Here is an 18,222-nt window from a genome sequence, read left to right as displayed (position 1 = left end):
TTTCAAACATGGGACCAAATGGAGATACATCTAGCTACAAGGAAGAGAACCTCTCTCTACTAATGCACCTTCTGAAATCAATGGAACTACTTACGGAGTAACATGCCATTACCCACTGTGAGTAAGAGCTACYGTAAATAAGCTCTGGAAACTATATTCCAGCTACAGTTGTGCTTGGTGGCTTGTAATATTCCAGCAATTGCTAAATATAAATAAATGAAATAAAATAAAGTGGGAGATAGCGATACTCTGATTTCTGTTAGCACTGACTATACATTTGTTCCAAGTGTCTGAGCAATCAGAAGCTTCATAAATACCTCACCATGCCTGTGGGATCCCATGCTAAGTTCTAATCCATCACTGAAGCAGGCAGCCGCTCTTGAAGACATGCGAAAGCATTTCTGAGGTTGAATGTAATTCATTGCTACAGTCTTGGCTTGCATGTTTACTTCATCTAGCAGGAAGAAGTGGCTACACGGGGAGCAGTTGTATGCTGTAAATTTCACTTAAAATTTGCATCATATTAAACAACTATCRACCAAGGACTCTGTAATTTATCAGCTGATTTATTATCATCTTTCTATAAGAACTCTCTGTCAGTAACTTCTACTTTCAATAACACTACCTTGATAAACAGCTTATCCGTATTTGTATCATTACTTCAGACCTGCGCGAGTTTGAACCAGGTAAAACCATTCAGATAAAACAAGAGTCAGTCCCAATATGCCCTTACTGCACACAAACAGGAACGCATACATGTGTGTGTGTGTGTGTGTGTATAAAAAAATGCTGCTTATCAAATAGTTGCTTTATTTTCTCCATTTCTGACTCCTCATTTCAGACAAACAAAAAACTGATGAAAAAGTTAAAGAACTGCCAAAGTTTCTGTTGGAATAGAAAAGGAATGGGAATATTCTAAGACAGACTGTTCCCTCAATTTCTTCTGGCCAGTTTGTAGTCCCAGCAGATTTGCACAAACTTTGAACAAGCACAGATGCCTGGCAATGCTGACATGAGCTCAACTCCTTTAGCCTTGTGAAATTCAGCCACTGCTAGTTCATAGTAAGCTTTAGGAAAGTACAGAGAAGATCAATCAAAAAGAAAAAAAAAAGATATAAAACCAACCGGATTTTTTAGAAGTTTCACTAGCAACTGCAAAAGCCCCCAACATGTCACTAGGAGACTTTCTGGCAGCTTCACTTTTCCCTTATTTGTCTGCGTTGTACTGAAGTCCATCCCCCATGTCCTGAATTTCTGCCTTTTCCTGTTACTACAGATTTAGATGTTGGTGTCCACTAATGATCTAAAAAACAATACCCTGAATGTTCAGGCTGTAAATACGCCTCTGGGTCCCATGAGTCTAAGATATGTCAAAGGCATGAAATGAGGACCATGAAAGGGAACTCTCCAGCTCTGTCTGCTTAGCAGAATTCYGCAGGGCTGACCTACGGACGGACGTGGCTGTTTACAATGGCTTTCCACAAACTGTTCAATAACAGCAGGATTGCTGTTTAATCCTCTTACCAACCGTTGACGTTATTTCATGTGCTGCTAATTCCAACCTATTTGAAGAAGAAAAACCAGCTTCTCTTGCAAGCCAATACTGAGAACGAAATTTTCAAAGAGGGCTTCACGGCTGCAGCTATAATTTTCTATGTATAATTTAAGAATGAAATGTTTTTCTTCCCATATGAACAGTTTTTCATATCTTTATATTCTGAGTCTCATCTCAGTTTTGCTTTTGCAAGTCAAGAGTAAAGGTAATGCAAGCTGTAGGATCAGAGCTTACAGCTCAATGAAATTCAATTTTCTTATACAAATACACCAGTGTGTTTTGAGACTATACATCTAACRGTGTCCACAGGCAAAAATCTAAATCATTTGGCTTTTGGAAGAACAAAAACTATATTAAAAGTAGAGAAACTAGCGTGAGTTTTGAGAATCTTCACAAGTGTCTATATTTCTACTTTAAGAACTTCTTGGCCTGTTTGTGTAATGTTTTTCCCTTTCATTTAAATTTCCCATGAAGAGTTTGTGGYGATCATCTAAATGAGCATTACCAGGGTTTTCATATGTTGATTTCCAATTCAAAGTTCAACATTGTAATACCCACTTAAGATTATTGAAAAAGAAAGAAGGAAATGATTTGTCAATAATAATAACAAAGAATATCTCTCATTGTGATTTGCCTATGCATTTCCAGTGGGTCACAAGGAGTGCTTGATCTTGAAGGCAAAGGATTCAAAGGAGTGAAAACTTTTTGGCTTTGGAAGGAAATAACATTTTTAATGCTGTACAACCATTCTTACCTCCCTTCGTAACCTTTYTGGGGGGATCACAATTCACCCATGAAGACCTGCTCATTGAATGTAGCCATATGAAGCTTGTGCTTCCATTTGGGTCATGTCACTGTCTTCTGCTGGAGAAGTGGGTCTGAAACCAAAGCAGACACACAGTTTGAATGAACTGCCAAAAAGCAGAATATTCCAAAATCTGGAAGACTGGTTAACACCAGTGTCCTACTCAGAATATTACACATCACAGAAACTGGTTGAAGGAGGAATGTTTCTATATACAATACATGCAAGCTCCCACTATCACTTAATCCCTCTTCCATCTATGCCAAATTCCAGCTGCAGTCCATACTCGCCTCCAAAGAACCAGAGCTCATAGCAAAGTAACAGTCTTATCTATTGGCTCCTTCACCATCATTTCACAACAGATATCACATGATTAGGTGTTAAGTGGGACTATTTGCACTTTTGCTTATGGCACACATAATTACATAATTTTGTATAATGCCAAAATGACTGTTTAATAACAGCTGCACAAAACAGAGACATTGGATGGATAGCACAGAAAATACAATCTTAAATAAAACCTGCACAGTAAAAAATAAACACACACACAGATGTATATTTATACACCTTTATGACTTCTTAACCTAGAATATTTTTGCAAGTCAATCTAGTTAATGGCTCTTAGGCACGATTTTGCCTCTGCTCTTGCCTATGAAAGTTTTGCCAAGCAGAGGCCCCGAGTCCTTACAATACTGTTTGTGGTTTGACAGATCCTTAAACTCTAATGGATAAAATGCTCTGAACTTATAATCTCACCCGATCGGCTGTCGCTGGTGTTTGTCACCGAGCAGGCTGGCACTAGATGGCTCTGTCGGTGTTTTACGTACGGTAGAGCAGCACATATTTGTACTCCAAGTTTGCCAATGCTTTCAAGCTCTCTCTGGAAGGAGTAGAGTGGGAAAGGTAGGTGTGGGCAAACTGCATACAGCTACCTTCTGCACAGCTCTTTTTAGGGAACTCAGTGAATATCTCTCCTTGCCATAAAATATAGGGAGGAAGATAAATTTCAGTTATTTGTATTATTTTTCAGAAAAGATGTGTCCTAATTTCATATTACAGTAACAGAACATCCATGAACTTTAATTAAAGTCACCATAAAGCATCAAGGTTAGTTAGAAATGTCGCTATAATTTAAAATATGTCCTAAATATATGAGTAAGGTGGTGACAATGATAAGAGTCTGACCGAGGTGCTCTGTAGAGGTCAAAAGGAGATCACCATTTGTTTAATTTAAATAAATCAATTTGTTAAACAAGGAGCTACAGAGATTATACAGTTGGAGGGTGGAGAGTAAAGAAAGATAATTATTTTTGTTTGCATAAATCATTTTCTTATTACTTGGGGATCAGGGTAGTATTGTTTGGGTTCGAGAAAAAAGGGCAAAAGAAGATAAGTGTATCAATTTGCTGATCAGGGTTACATGGGATTTTGCTGCTGGGGCTGGAGAAAGGAAGGAAGATCATTATTTTTATTTAAATAAATCAATTTGTTGCGATCAGGGATCACACAGGGTTGTGCTGTTTGCAAGGAAGGCATAGGAAATTCTCTTTTTATGGGTAGTTATTCATAGAACAAATGTTCAGACATTCCTCTATCAAATGGAGAAAGGACAAAAAACTTCAAAACCCCAAGGCCGTGTTCTGACTGCTTTCGTCTGAAAGACGCCGTCTTTCTACCTGTGTGGTGCTCTAACATCTTCCACCGGTCGCCAGTTTGAGCTAAAATAACAACAGCTGTTACACTTTTAATAAACTGAATTAAGATCATATGTACACACATGTGTGTGTGTGCACATATATACGGTGTATAAAAAGCATATATATTGGTAGGTAACTAGATGGATAGACAGTTAAGAGCTAACACGGCCCGATCCTGCAGAAGGGCTTGCGGTTGGAGCCAATGCCTGCTGCAACTAATGGAAACCCTCTGCCTTCCCCGGACATCGGGTCAGTCCTCCAGTGCGCAATATTATCGAAATCAATGGCAGTTCTGTGCACATATACTTTAAGGGCCTGATATTTGTTGCTGCTTTTCCAAGGCAATTAATGAAGCTCTGTCTGTAATTTTAAAGGCCCTTCATGAACTGACTGGAAATCTACAGTCCTGAACATCAGTGAACTCATATCCAAAACTAATAGCTTCAGTATCACTGCCAAAAATTGACTAAGCTCTCTTTGTGCCTGCAAATGGGGTTCTGTAGGCAGTATCCTCCTATCTGCCTTCAAGGGATAATCTCCTCTTACAAATAAAACAATTGTTTCATTTGCTCACTGCAGTGGTTGAATGAGGCTGCAGAAACGAATCTCCCTGGTTTTGAATACTCCCAAGTCAGTCAAGTGAGGATTTGGGGAAGAGGGTTGCTTTCAATTAAYATGTGTTGCTCTTTGTAAAACTAGTTTAAAAATGTATTTTCGCAGGTCTGGATGTGATTCATGCAAACTAATAAGCAAACTGTGACAGTTATTCTCACTATACACTAAAAAAAATGATTTAAATGTAGTATAAAAGTCAAAAATCTGTATCTGCAGGATCTAGGTGTCCCATATACTAACTTGTGGTGAAAAGGAGGAGTAATCTAGTTAGCTCTTTAACAAATGAAAAAACAATGTTTAAGTAATTACAGAAAATAGTGGGCCTCAATCATCCCTTGGTTGGTTTCTCAGACAGTGGTRTAGTTCAGGGGAGGAATTTGCGTTTGTAACAAGGCTGATAAATCTAACCAAACATCTTTATTTTTACAGTACGTTAAAGGAGCATTTTTATTTAGTGCAGTYGTATATCTCCACATTATTTTGAAGTATGCTCCTTTATTGCTTTTATGTCTTCAGAATTGCCTGAGGAAAGCATCCTTTTCTCCCTGTGTTTCATTGTTGTTACCCTTGTAGAGTATACATGCACAAACTTGATTATGATTAATTGAGGGCTCTAGCAAATTATGTTTTTATTCCTTTCCATCTAAGTCTTCCATCTGCTCAAGTAAAAAAAAAAAAAAAAAAGAGAGAGAGAGAGGATATTTTACATTTATAAGGACACTTAGGGCTTTCTGGGTAAATCATCAGAACAACTTCTCCAGCAGTAATGGCTACAAGCAAAGAAAGTCTTCCCTAACTGGTGTTACACCATCAACACATTAATGCATCTCCATCCTATATGCAAGGCTAAGAGAAGACGGTAACAAGTCAAACTGCATTTGATCCAAAATCTTGCTGCAGAGCTGGAATTTGAAACTGAATCAAACCAGTTTAAAAGATTGCTCAATTAGATCCTACCACCAAAGAACCACTCAGAGCAGTTAAGGCTTCAGTCTGTCAATATAAGCACCTGTGTCCTTGGGCATAATGCATGTAACATCAGGCACGCTATTTATGAGMGGTTCTGTTGAAGTTCTTACCCAAGGTGATGCAGCTGCATCTAGCAGCCCCATTAAGCTTGGTGCACCACATCAGATAAGGCCCTTCCTTCAGGCCGTGTGATTCAGAGCTGTTCCCTTGCCATTCCCTGGAAACTGGCAAGTGAGTTTGCACTTGGCAGTCTGGGCTTTTCTTAATAGGTTGACTGACAGAAACAAGGAGTCATGCTTAATTTGTACAAATGTAAGGAGGGAAAGGCAGGGTATTTTTTTTTTCTGCACTTAAAGACAGCCTTGTTCTCCAGCTTCCTCAGTGCACAGCATAGTTGATGGGAAAGCAAAATCATTGAGGAATTTGCTCTTCTGGGACGAGAAGAGTTGAAATAACAAAACCCAACCAATTTTAGCAACCAGAATACAGATACAAGTCAGTCTGTAAAAGGTAGGTCTSGACAGCTGGTGGCATACAGGCAGAGCCTTCACATTTCCAGCAAGGTCAATATTAGTGGCATTTTTCTTCCTCCATCAACAGTCTGAATTCAGCTGTTGGCTTTAGTCCAGGCCCCTATGACTAACACTCCAAACGGCTAACAGTACCCCACTCTCCTGACTCATCACTGAAGAAGACAGGTTAACTCAACACACCTTCCACTGAGCAAACAGGGAGCACTGCTGTTATCTGTAACTTTAAGTTGCCTGCAAGGGCGGTGACTCCCACAAGAGGGGAAATAATCATCACCAGAAACATTAGCCCAAGTCTAATGGCCTGCAAAGATTACCTTTGACACCTAGCATGAAAGTTACTGCCACACTCCTGCTCACAGGTGGACAGAGTCGAGGCTAAGCAGTAAAAACAAGGAGCCTGCAGTTCAGCTGAACCAAACTGGGTCTACAGTCAGTCATATAGATATACATAAAAGTAACACAGAGAAAAAAAATAATATGCTTGAAAAGTACTGGTATCTGGTTCTGCTTCTAACAGGACACAAGTATGCGATACGAAACGGAGGCACAGTGACGGAAAATTGCAAATACCAATGTCTACGTTATACTTGTCTGCCAAAGCTCACGATAAAACCTTGTCAAAGATGTCTGGAGAGCAATGCTGTAAAACCTTTCAGCAGTGCACTGAAGATTATACTCTCTGCTAGTCTCAAAGTAGAGAAAGAAATCTCTTTGTCTAACAGATATGGTTTGCACAGCAAAATCACAGCTAACTTGTGACTTCTGTGGAAAAGGCCATACGGATCAAGGGTCCTCCACGGCAGAGTGAAGGAAGGACAGGGCAGTAGATGAACGTTGCATGCTCAGTAGTAGTGTCATTGCTAGTAGTATAGGAAACCATGAGAGCAGTTACAAGGAAAGATGTTCTATTAGGTAACCGCAAAGGAGTTTYATACCTAGCTGAGCCGTATTTGATGCTGGTCAAGTCACACTTTCTGTTTTCCAGACTCACCAAATGGAGAGGTTGCATTTACCCACCACCACACGGGGATCTCAGTGAGGATGATTCACCAGAGAGTAAAAATTTCCCAGYGACAGGCAACCCCATTTCCTGCTGCACTGACACAATTATGCCAGAAGTAAAAGGTCYCTGATGACTTCACCTCTCCAAAAAGCAATTCATAGACCTCATGGCCCCAGCAAATCACACTGAAGATCTGCTGAGGAACCTGGCAACAAGGCTACCTGTGTTTGGGGTCAGAAACCCTGGGAGCAGCACTGTCCTGGCTTGCTCTGGAAATGATTCTCGCCACAGTGTCCTGCTGCATTCCTCCTCCCTCCCCGCATCATGTACACACACAGCGCAGGAGTTAATGCAGTCTGCAAGGGAGAGCTCCGCACGAAGCCTCTTTAATTGGGCTTTGTGCAAGTGTGCGAATATCATCCCGATGCTTTCAGGGTACTTGGGGAAACATTAGAATGGCAGTGCTGCAGAAATGGAAAATGCATTATCATCCATTGGCAGCAAATAATTTATTTGATATCCGCCATCCCCTTTTTCCTTGCTGGCTGTGTTTGTGGCTGTATGTGAAATTAATTTCTGAAGAGCTTAGCTAGTAATTATTGGTGAAAAGATCCTGTCAGTCTCTTAAGATCAACAGGAAATGGCTACCGCTGACACAGACGGTGTGTCACATGACTATCTTATTTTTCTGATTTAATAAATATTAATCTTTATGCCTTTTAGGAGCATTGTGCAATATTTTTTTATCTTCTGATTTGACAGGGGAAATGACCAGTACATGCCAAAACTATTGCTACGATATAAAAAGGCAAATTTTCCTTATTTATTTTCAAGACAAGACATTTTTCAAATTAAAATTAATATGTGTGCAGATTACATCTTCTCTTACACAAATCTATGCAAGATGCTATTTAGGGTGTGCCTTTTTTCCTAACCGCAAATTCTTCTAACATCAGATAAAAGAAATTTATTACCATATTCCAATTTTATCTTCTTTTTGCCTAGTGGGAAAGTGCAAAGCAGACAGGTGACCCCCAAAAACCTGCAGGAAATGGTCTTACATCAAGGCACTTGGCAGCAACTCAGAAGATGTCCTGGCTATTGCCAACTCTGCCAAAGATTTTCCTCACTGCCTTGAGCTCACTGCTTTCCTTCTTTGTGCCTCAGTTTCCTAACTGCAAAGCAGAAGGGACGGGAGGGTATAATACTTCCTTCCCTCACCTTTTTCTGTCTGGTCTACTCATACTTAAACTCCTTGAGGCAAGTCTGATTATGCATTTAGCAGACGGGGCTCCAAACTCAGCTGGAGCCTTTAGGCATTACTACAGTATAAATAACAATAATGATGATGGAGTGTTAAAATAGACAGAACTTGCTCCTGGTTCCCTGWAATGTGAATCAAACTGTGGCTGGACTTTTATTTTAACACCCCCCAGCTACTTTATTTATGAGAGGATTTATCAGAAGTGGCCCGGTTTAATTTTCTCTAATTCACACTTTATGAAAAACGGCAACTGTCCGATTTTCATCTATCCCCCGATGACAGGGCTTCCCAGACACGACCGAAACCCCCGAGCGCAGGCAGGGCCCACGGCACGGCCTGCTCGCGCCCCCCGCCTCGCGCCTCCGCTCCGTCCCCCGGCACAGGCCACAATCGCCGCAGCCGTAGACAAGTTATTAATGGTAATAGAGGGAATTCCAGGAGCTYGAGGTCTTTCCTCGGCATGCCGATTCACAGAAAGAGTTAATCTGTTGTGCTTACACGGGGCTTTTTGGTTTTTAGCCCGGTGCTATTCCGCTGTTAAGCTGCCTTCCTTCTCGGATGGGAGGAGGAGGGAGCTATTCTGAAAAACAACGGTCACTTTTAAATAGGACAAATGCATAAAGTTACATATAAATGTGCATGGACAATCACGCAGATTATTATGAGGTGAAAAATAATAATAAAAAAGGTGGTATTTCTTTTCAAACCAGTAGGAAAAGGATTCAAAAGCAGGGCAATCAATATCACCCCGCGATCAACAGGAAAYGCTAAGAATAACTGTATATCATGTGTGGCTTCAGATTTACAACCAGGACATATAATCTCATTGTAAGAAGAGAGTCAAGTTCAAGAACTTCGCCTCTACAGTAAAGCTCTCATTTTAACTAAAGAAGCTGAGGTCGACGGCCTCTCAAATGAAACAGATAAGGCGACATAGGGTTCTTGTCAGAAACAAATGTTATGTCTCTCCCTACTGAAAAGCTTAAAGATATTATCAGCAAAAGCCTAGTTGGGCCTGAAATGGGTCCCAGAGAAGTAATATTAACCAGGCTCCTGGCAGATCATTTATTTATCTCAAGCTAAATTCAATAAAGAGAGCCATATATAAGTGAGGGAAAATAATGCAGCTGCTAGTAATTTATCATTGGATGGAAAGTCATTGTTATCCTTATCTCTCCAATGATGTTCTATTTCCAACCGGTAATGAATTATGGGGCTTGCCACATCTTTACTATGTGACAGGTCAACACTACCTCATGGGTACGCGACTGTATTTATGCAATCAATAGGGAGTTCGCTGAGAAAATATTGGCAACCATTCGGTGAGAGTGACCCAGCGCTGGACGGCCTTATGATCGTTGGTGGTGGTCAGCGGCTATAATCGCATTTCTACACTCCTCTGAAACAAAGATTTATCTGAATGCTTTAGAAGAATTTTTCACTCTGCTCTGTATTAAGCTGAGCATGGGAAGCGAACTGCGGGACTGTTAATTAGAAAGCATTCGGCTCATTTAAGCTGGCTCAGCCACCAAAGGGATCTTTTCTGTTCCTTTGTCGCACTTACTAGGAGAATTTATTAAATCAAACTTCAGTACCGGGTTAGCCAAAATTATTCGCGCCGCGACTCCGCGCCGCTCTGCCTCCTCCCGGCCGCGGCCCAGGCAGCGCGAGCGCGGCTGCCTGCTCTGCAGCCCGGAGAGCCCTTCCGCCGGCCGCTCTGCAAGGGGGCCCGCCCCACCGGCCCTACCCCCCGGCCACCTCCTCGCCAGCCCTCTCCACCGGGTTTTGTTTTCATTTTGCACCAGAAGGGCTCACGGGGCCCGAAGAAGTGTGGTTTTATACTAAAAAATTGCTAAGAAATACAGGTTTTTAATTTTATAAGGATTTAGGGGGATGGATGAATAACGGCAGCCTGATTTTGAAGAACTTTTCTTAAAAGAGAACAAAGAAAATTTCCAAACACACTACTGTTTTCAGAGAAAAACTGGTCGAGGACTAAGAGGCCCTTTGTCAGTAAGAGCTGCTAATGTGGAAAAAAAAAACATTTTGGCCAGACATAATTTCTAGATGAGGCCATTTGATCTTCATACCACTTAGTTCACAACCCCCCCTTGAGCCTCCTCCTCTACTGAGAGGCAAAAGATTCATGTATTTGTGGCCATGAACAGTTTGAAGAACCGAAGAATCTAGATTTTTTTTTTTTTTTTTTTTTTTTTAGTTAAAATTTCTAAAGGTAGAAAAATCCATCTCCCTCAAGGCAGAGTAAGGACCTATTTTGCAAAACAAAAGGAAAGAAAGAGAAGCGGCAGGCAGGCGGACGGTGCGCGTTACGGCCGCGCGTACCGTCGCGCCGCCGCAGCGGGCTGGCCGGAGGAGAGGGGCCGCTGCTCTCCCGCTGGCCGGCATCTCCAGAGGAGCGCGGCAGGACCGGAGAGCACCCGCTCGGATGTATCCAAGCGATACAACGAGAGGAAACGTAAACTGTGTCTTTTTCCATAATACCACAAAGGAAATTCTGAAACACCGGCCAGCTACAGTGCACTTCTGTAACGTTTTAGGTGACCTACACGCTATTAGCCAAGGTGGCTAGGATTAACCCAGATGAAAAAACAAACCTGCCCAGCTCTACGCATTGTTATTCCCTGAGCACGCTTCCTGGTTACRGAGACACACTGTGCCTTCTGGCATGTTAACGCGCCTCTCTGGCTCTGCGTGTTTAGGGAAGTCTTAGTAATGGAAAAACAAGGGTGTTGCAGGTGAAGGCTGAAGTCCTCTGGCAGAGCAGCGTGTGCAAGAGCTTGACCAGAGCCTGTCGGACTGGACTTCGGCCCAGCCCGCCCTATCAGTCTGTCGGCCCCACGAGCGCTAACGCTCACTCGCAAGGATTCAGAAAGTCAACGAGAGCGTTACCATAGCGTGGAGTAAAGCCCCATATAGCAACGGCGATATAAATTCCATATGGCTCGGCCACACCAGGAGGGGTCTTCCCAGATCACACTGACATACGAGAGCTCTGATTCCTCCAGTCAGTTAACTCAAGGGGTCATCTAGCCGATGCCAGGAACATCTTTCCTTCCTTCTAATAGCTCAGAAAGTATGATGGATTTTTACAATTTAAACAAGTAATGTAAATAGCAAACAATAAAAAATCTAGGTGTCATAACTCATATAAACCAAGATAATCCACAGAAATATACTCCTCRAAATCAGCTATTGACTTCTGAGTCTACCATAGCCAGCACGGAGCCTGCTACTTGTCAGATAGTCTTTCTCATGCAGTTCCAAACACCCTGTCAAAACTGTGTTTAGCTTCTAGCTCCCAGGCCTTCTTCTTACATACCAATCATTCAATTCACTTTGTAATTTCCATTGCTTGGAGTCCTATCCTCAAATTTTTAAAAGAAAAAACCAACAAAACCTAAAATATTCACTTAAAAGTACTTAGGTTTACAGAGGTACACTCTGGTAAGAATGATGTATGTGTTTAATAATATGTTCCCTGGCTAATAAAATACTAGATTATTTTTGGACTACAGAATTTAAATGGAAGGAAGTTTAACCATTAGGAACCTGTTTACTATTACCAAGAGAATAGCCAGTTGGCAGGTCAATAGCGATCAGCAGAAATAAAGAACCATTGCAGCCACCTGTGCTTAAGGCTTGTCCCTGTTAGGGAAAAAATAAATGAAACTGCAAAAATTGAAAAGTAAAGCTAGAGTGTGTTGGGTTTTTTTCATTTTAAAAGAAAGAAATAAAAGASCGATTGCTCTGGGGCTAATGATTTCAGAGTTTAGTGCAAATGATAGCCAGCTCTTCCACACTGTTTAAGATAAAATGAGCAGCTAATACCTGTGTCAAACTTTAGATGAACAGTTGAACCTGAACRATGCTGAAATATCTCTGACAGGTTCTTTGTGGCATGAGGTTTAGCTGTAAAAGGAAGCGTGCATGCAAGCATGTTTCCCCTTCCTGTGTGAATAGTCCCACCACTGAGCCAGCTGGAGATCAGCCATTTAGTGCTGAAAAGGCCAGCAGACACCTGTGTCAAGTGCATCCTTCCTTTAGCAGATGGAAATAATCGAAGCCTTGAGAGAATTCTCACTCATTGTCATTTGAGGGGTCAGACTGAACCACACCTGCGAGAGAGCGCCCGGTGCACCCCATGCTGAAAGACCTCGGGTAGAAGCGGGGTCCCATCAGTGTCAGTGGGATTTCTGTTGGGGAACATGATGCTAAGGGCGTCTGTTGCTATTAGGGAACAATTCTCAGAGGTGCTGAAATCTTGTTCCCACATAACRTAAGACATGCATCAATCCTGAAATTAAAAGCAAAAGGGAGATTTTTAATCTAATTTTTTATTTCCACATGAAGACTCTTTTTCTTTCCTTTACCAGTTAGCTGTGGTCAATATGTTTTTCTGTCCTAGAGTCTCCTTTGTGCACATATGAATGTATGCATAATGGTGTCATTTACATACCATTAAAACTAATTAGCATAATTTGGTGATTCAGACATACTGTAATACAAGCACAGAGAACAACTGTATTACTAAATGACACATTTTAATGGCAAGTACCTTACACACTATGCTAAATGTGCCTTATCAAAGACACACAAAGATTATAGTCTCAATACCAGCTAAATATTGAAATAAGAGATACTTGCACGATGAATAAACTTACACAGGATCTTAATTTTTATTCTTTTAGTTCTTCCCAATGAAACACCAAGCTATTAATAACACAAATATGAATTCAGTTCAAGTTCAGATAGTTCAAAGAAGCTCTATTTTTCAGGAGGAAAGAATTTTTCATTTAGTAAAAACTGAAGTAAACAAAGCAGAAGAGATGCTTAAAATTATCAAAGAGAAACTTTACAACTGATCCAGCCAAAAACGGGGTCAAAAATTTTTCTCTAATTGTATATCTTCTGTGATTTCAAGTTTTCATCATGATTCAGGACAAAATGATTATTTAGGAAACCATTGGCTATAAGGCTCCCACTTCAAGGGCTCCGCACATTGTGAGATGCAACAGCAGCCCTGCAGATGAGCAGTGTGTCCCTGATCACTTCCCAGGGCAAATTCTTAAAGGTTTGCTGAAGGCAAATGGCACTCTGCCAGTTTTATACCAGTTAGCCCATTTACAAGTTCACAGTGGGTTAACAGCTGTTACAGATATTAATGGCTAATCAATTGTTATTGATGCAATTATTCTTCTGATCCACAAGCAAAGCCTTAGATAAATGGGCAAATATTAACTTAAGTTCCAGCTGATAACGTATTCTTCGCCATGCTGGTTAGTATAGGCTTCTCTTCTGAACTTTGATAAGACATTTACCGATTAAAAAAAAAAAAAAAAAAAAAAAGACGATTCAGGCGAGTGATCGCTGCTATGGGCAACCTCTATTTCATTATCATAGGACCTTAACCTGCACTTGTCTGATGTTACATAACTTTTTGGTGCCCTGCCCCTATTTGTACTGATTCCTGCTAGGGAGAGTGAGTATGGCCTCGGGACAGTGCTGCCTGTAGAGCCCTTCATCTGCTTTCTGACCGAAGGAAACACTTTTGCCGTGCTCCAAAACATGACGTTGCCTGAAGCATGCTAGTTGCCAAAATACTACTGCCAATGGGTCAGCAAAGGTTGAGAGCACTGCTCCACAACTTGTGCTGYGCATTCCCGTAACAAGCAAACATGAACAAGGTGAGGCTTCAGTCTGAATACTGGGATCCCMTTTACCAACACAGAAATAAGGGGAACGAACTCAACAGACTTTCGGAAGAACAAGCTCGCAGGGAGTTTGACTGGAGGATAAGACACATTGTGGACACGGTGCCTTTTACAGGTTTACTTACACAGAGGTTGACTGCAGCACAGCTGATGTAGCTCAAGACACCCGTTCAGCTCACTCAATGCACACTTTCTTCTTAGAAAGCAAACTGTCAGCTTCTAGTTCTGTGTTGACTTGTTAAATAACATGAGTCTTTTTCAACTTCACTATTTCCCGCAGTCAGGCCTTCAAGTATACAAATAAACACTTCAACTGCAGCGAAAATTATATTTTTGTATAACATATAGGAATATCACTGTAAATATTTTAAAGACAGAACTCTAGTACTCAGGATGTCTTATTTTAATGCACTATTCCTCTGAAATCTTGAAAATATTGGTGCATTGATTCGTAAGAAATAAATCTCAATACATGTAGGTCTTAGTCTCGACTGAGGTAATATAGGGGGCTGTGAAAGGAGAGGCCATTACAACTTGCTTCCTCTTTTTGTACAGCCTGAGTTCTATAAGCCAGATTACTGATCTACAAGAACAAGCCGGGACTGGCAGTAAACTATCCAGGGCAAATTCCTTGTCCCTTGAGTTTTTAAATCAAGGTTGGATGTATTACTAAACTATGTGCTCTAGCTCGACCGCAAGCTCAATGCAAGAGTCACTGAGTGAAATCCTCTGGCTTGTGGGAGCTAGCCAAGATGGTTATAATGGTTCCTGCTGGTCTTAAAATTCTGTAATATAGGTGAAATAGAAACTATAGGTGAAATTCATACAAGTGCAAAGCCCTGCGATAAAACTTTAAATAGATTTCAGCCAAAGTGCTTAGACAGTCTTAGGCCACCCTGCATCCAATGAGATTTTTAGGGAACCCCCCCTAAACTATACATGGAGAAGAATAGCTATTTCAAGCCTTATTAATATTTTGCTTTGCATACTGTAAGAGGAAATAGAAAGCATCGCCTTCTGCCCCAGGGTCATGGCTGGAAGAAAAAGACCAGCTGGGACCTCTTGTGGAATGCAAAGGAAGTTTATCTGCCTTTGCTCTCATTGGTATCTGCTGGAGGAGCACTTAAAATGTGCATCTCCAAGAACGAAATTCTAAGGGCACTCTTTGGACCATCCATCAAGTTTCAAAAGAGCTGCAGTCAGTGGTGGCTTTGCCACATATCCTCCGGGCTCACAGAAAAGGCACTCTCTACTGAGTAATACTATGGCACCAGTGTAGAAAGACATGTACCTTGTAGTGTGGTTAGGGGGAAAATCTGATCTTCTCCATTTCAGTAATGTGTACTGGAAAGTAAGATTTATCGAGGGAAATGCTGACTCTGCAACTCACTAATTTAAATCATCTATTGATGGGCAAAACACAAGAAATTGCCTTGAGATCTGGAGTGATTTGGGTAGCATATGATTTTAGCATACTGCATTTGGCCGAGGAATATTGCTGGTTCCTGAAATGGGCAGGAGCCCACTGCTCCCATTCCACGATACACAATACCAGGTAAGTGGGCAGAGACTAGCTGCAAATACATTCACACACCCTGTATATGGGTATTAGTAAACACACAGGTTCCACCATAAAATTATTATAYGACTCTTCCCTGGCGTCTGAAATGCATATTATATCACCAAACAAAGGAAATTATGCAAAGACAGCCCCAGAGGCAGAATAACCGTGATCTGCTCAAACTTGTAAATACTGGGCAAACACTTACTAGCCACAATTAATTACCTGTCTCTGCTTGTTTTGTTAAATGATCAAAGTAATACATCCACTAGTTGCAAATGAATGTGACTACTTGTGCAAAGYCACATTTATACTAGAGCAGTGCAGGGCCAGGTCCCGCAGTATTTGTCATTATTCACACACAAGTCACCTGACTGAGAGAATTACTTCTAATTATTTAACATCAGGACTGCGCGACACAGCCAAAGCTCTGCAGTGTTAAGGTGATAAGGATGTATAGCAGAGCAAGGGCAGAATCAATTGTACTTAGGCTTCTCTCTTTCTCCTCAGCCCACCTGACACGCATGAAATATTTGTACAATCCCTCTCAGAAGGACCGAAGTCCTGGAAGTACCACAGTCAGCTCATCAGTGGGCTCTTCCAGGAACACTTCAGGAATGAGGATGGGAGCATATCACTTCCTTTCCCACAGGACAAGGGCAGGGAATACAATAACCACTGYTTTGAGAGACACTGCCGTGCCTGATGACTCACATACTCTGTCAAACCCGCAGCATTTGCCCCCTTTCAGCAAGAGCTGTGCACAGACCATTAGGGAAGCCTCAACTTTCTTTCTCTCTTCATTTCTTTGGTACTGTGCAGTATTCTGTATCAGCACTGACTCATGCTGAGGTTCTTCAGAGTAAGTTTTGCCAGCTCSACCACTTTCACACAGTTGTATTTCCCCCTTCAAAGCCCATGGGGTCGGTTTGCCCCTCTGCACAACACAACTGTAACGATGCATCTAACCATCCCAGTGTTTGGCYGGAAACACAGAGCAACACGGATATGAACAGGGCTTGCTTCTTACGCCACTGCAGCCCTTTGGCAGTTTCCTCCTGCCTGAAGCAGGTTTTGGAGGCAGACAGCTAATACCCATCTCGGGCAACTCAGTCCGTGTTTGCAAACAGTAAGGCAGGAGTTTCATAGACTTTAGCAAATCTGACCCACAGCTTTGCTATCCTCATGAGAGCTYTGCATACTCTCTGCTGATATGGGAAAAGGAAAGCCTTGCAATAAAGGTATGGAATAGGGTTCACTGAGAATTTTGATAAAACATGCGCAAGAGGAGTTCTACTTAGTGCCGGTGCAGACCCATTAAAAGGCATACATGAATATTTATGAAGTTTCCCTTTCTTTCAGAAATTGTTTGTTGCTCTACTTGATCATGCTACTTCTCTAGCTCCTAATATTTTTGGATAATGTTCTTGCCTTCATTTGTAATCACTCTTTATTCGGTGTGGAAGATGGATTTTTCCAATTTTGTGCTATTATATACCTTAGCATGGAAAGGATTAGACGGTTTTTTCTTTTTCCTTTTAGTCTTATTTAACTGCTTGTGAGCTACAGGGATTTATATCCCAGTAAGTCTAATTCCAGGATTATAAGTATCTAGATATCTAGTAAATCATTTAGTAGCATATAGGTTTAAGACAACTCCAAATAACCCCTCTAGTTAGTACTCTGGCTAAAAAATGAAGTCAGCGAGAAGCACTAGATTTAAGCAAGCGTTATAAAGTAATGCAGAATCACTAATTTAGAGTCTGATTCTGCTTCCTTTAAAGGCACTTATAAAACTTATACTCACTTCAGTGGGAATATGGGAAGGCTTCTAAATCTTATTGCTTTAGAAGCTTTCCTTCTTCCTAGCCAAATTATAATCAAAGTCTCCTCCTTCTCTGATTTAAGGTTCAGCTCTCATTCCTACAACTGCTGCTTTTTTATTTAGATAAACACTGTCAGGTTGAGTTGACCCAAAATTTAGATTTATTAAAAATGAAATAAAATGAGCAATAGAAAGCTTTCTGTATTTTTTTTTCTAAACTCTAGCGAAAACAGCTTCTCAGTTTGGACTTGAATCTTCCTTGGCATCATCCACAGCCTGAATATTGCAGCACTGTGCTCGTACACGAAAACAAATAGGGGACAGAGGGAAGTGAAATTGAGTTACATGTTTTCCTTGYTTGGGCTTAGTGAAAAGCAAGCATGTGTTGTTACAGATTAAAAGCAAATTTGGTCTCTTAGGATCTACCGTTTGGAATAATCAAAAGCAATACTAATAGCAAAGATAAGGAAAACAGTGCTTTTAACTGTATCTTTTAACWTGTTCATGTGCCTTTAAACAGGGAATGGTTGAGTGAGAAAGGCTTTGCCCTGGCAGGGTGCTTAGTAAAACAAGGGCTCTGCGCCAGTTCTCACCAGGCGTGTCTAAGGATTCGTCATCCTGCCTTTCAGGCAAGGCATTGTTCCACCGGCAGTAACAGAAGCA

General features: G+C 41.2%; 1 long non-coding RNA gene across 1 annotated transcript in view; it reads right to left on the bottom strand.

Annotated features, from left to right (window-relative positions):
- Positions 1 to 18,222, bottom strand: part of LOC146595068 (uncharacterized) — a 558,681-nt gene that overhangs the window by 364,281 nt on the left and 176,178 nt on the right. Inside the window, exon 7 of the long non-coding RNA XR_014896018.1 lies at positions 2,310 to 2,433. This is a non-coding gene — a long non-coding RNA (uncharacterized LOC146595068). The remainder of the gene's footprint in view (positions 1 to 2,309; positions 2,434 to 18,222) is intronic.

Source organism: Rhea americana, unplaced genomic scaffold (assembly GCF_003343005.1).
Source record: "Rhea americana isolate MKP2758 unplaced genomic scaffold, rheAme1 scaffold_24, whole genome shotgun sequence".
Classification (NCBI taxonomy): Eukaryota; Metazoa; Chordata; class Aves; order Rheiformes; family Rheidae; genus Rhea; species Rhea americana.
Note: the sequence above shows the minus strand (reverse complement) of the source record. Positions and strands in the feature narration are given on the sequence as shown.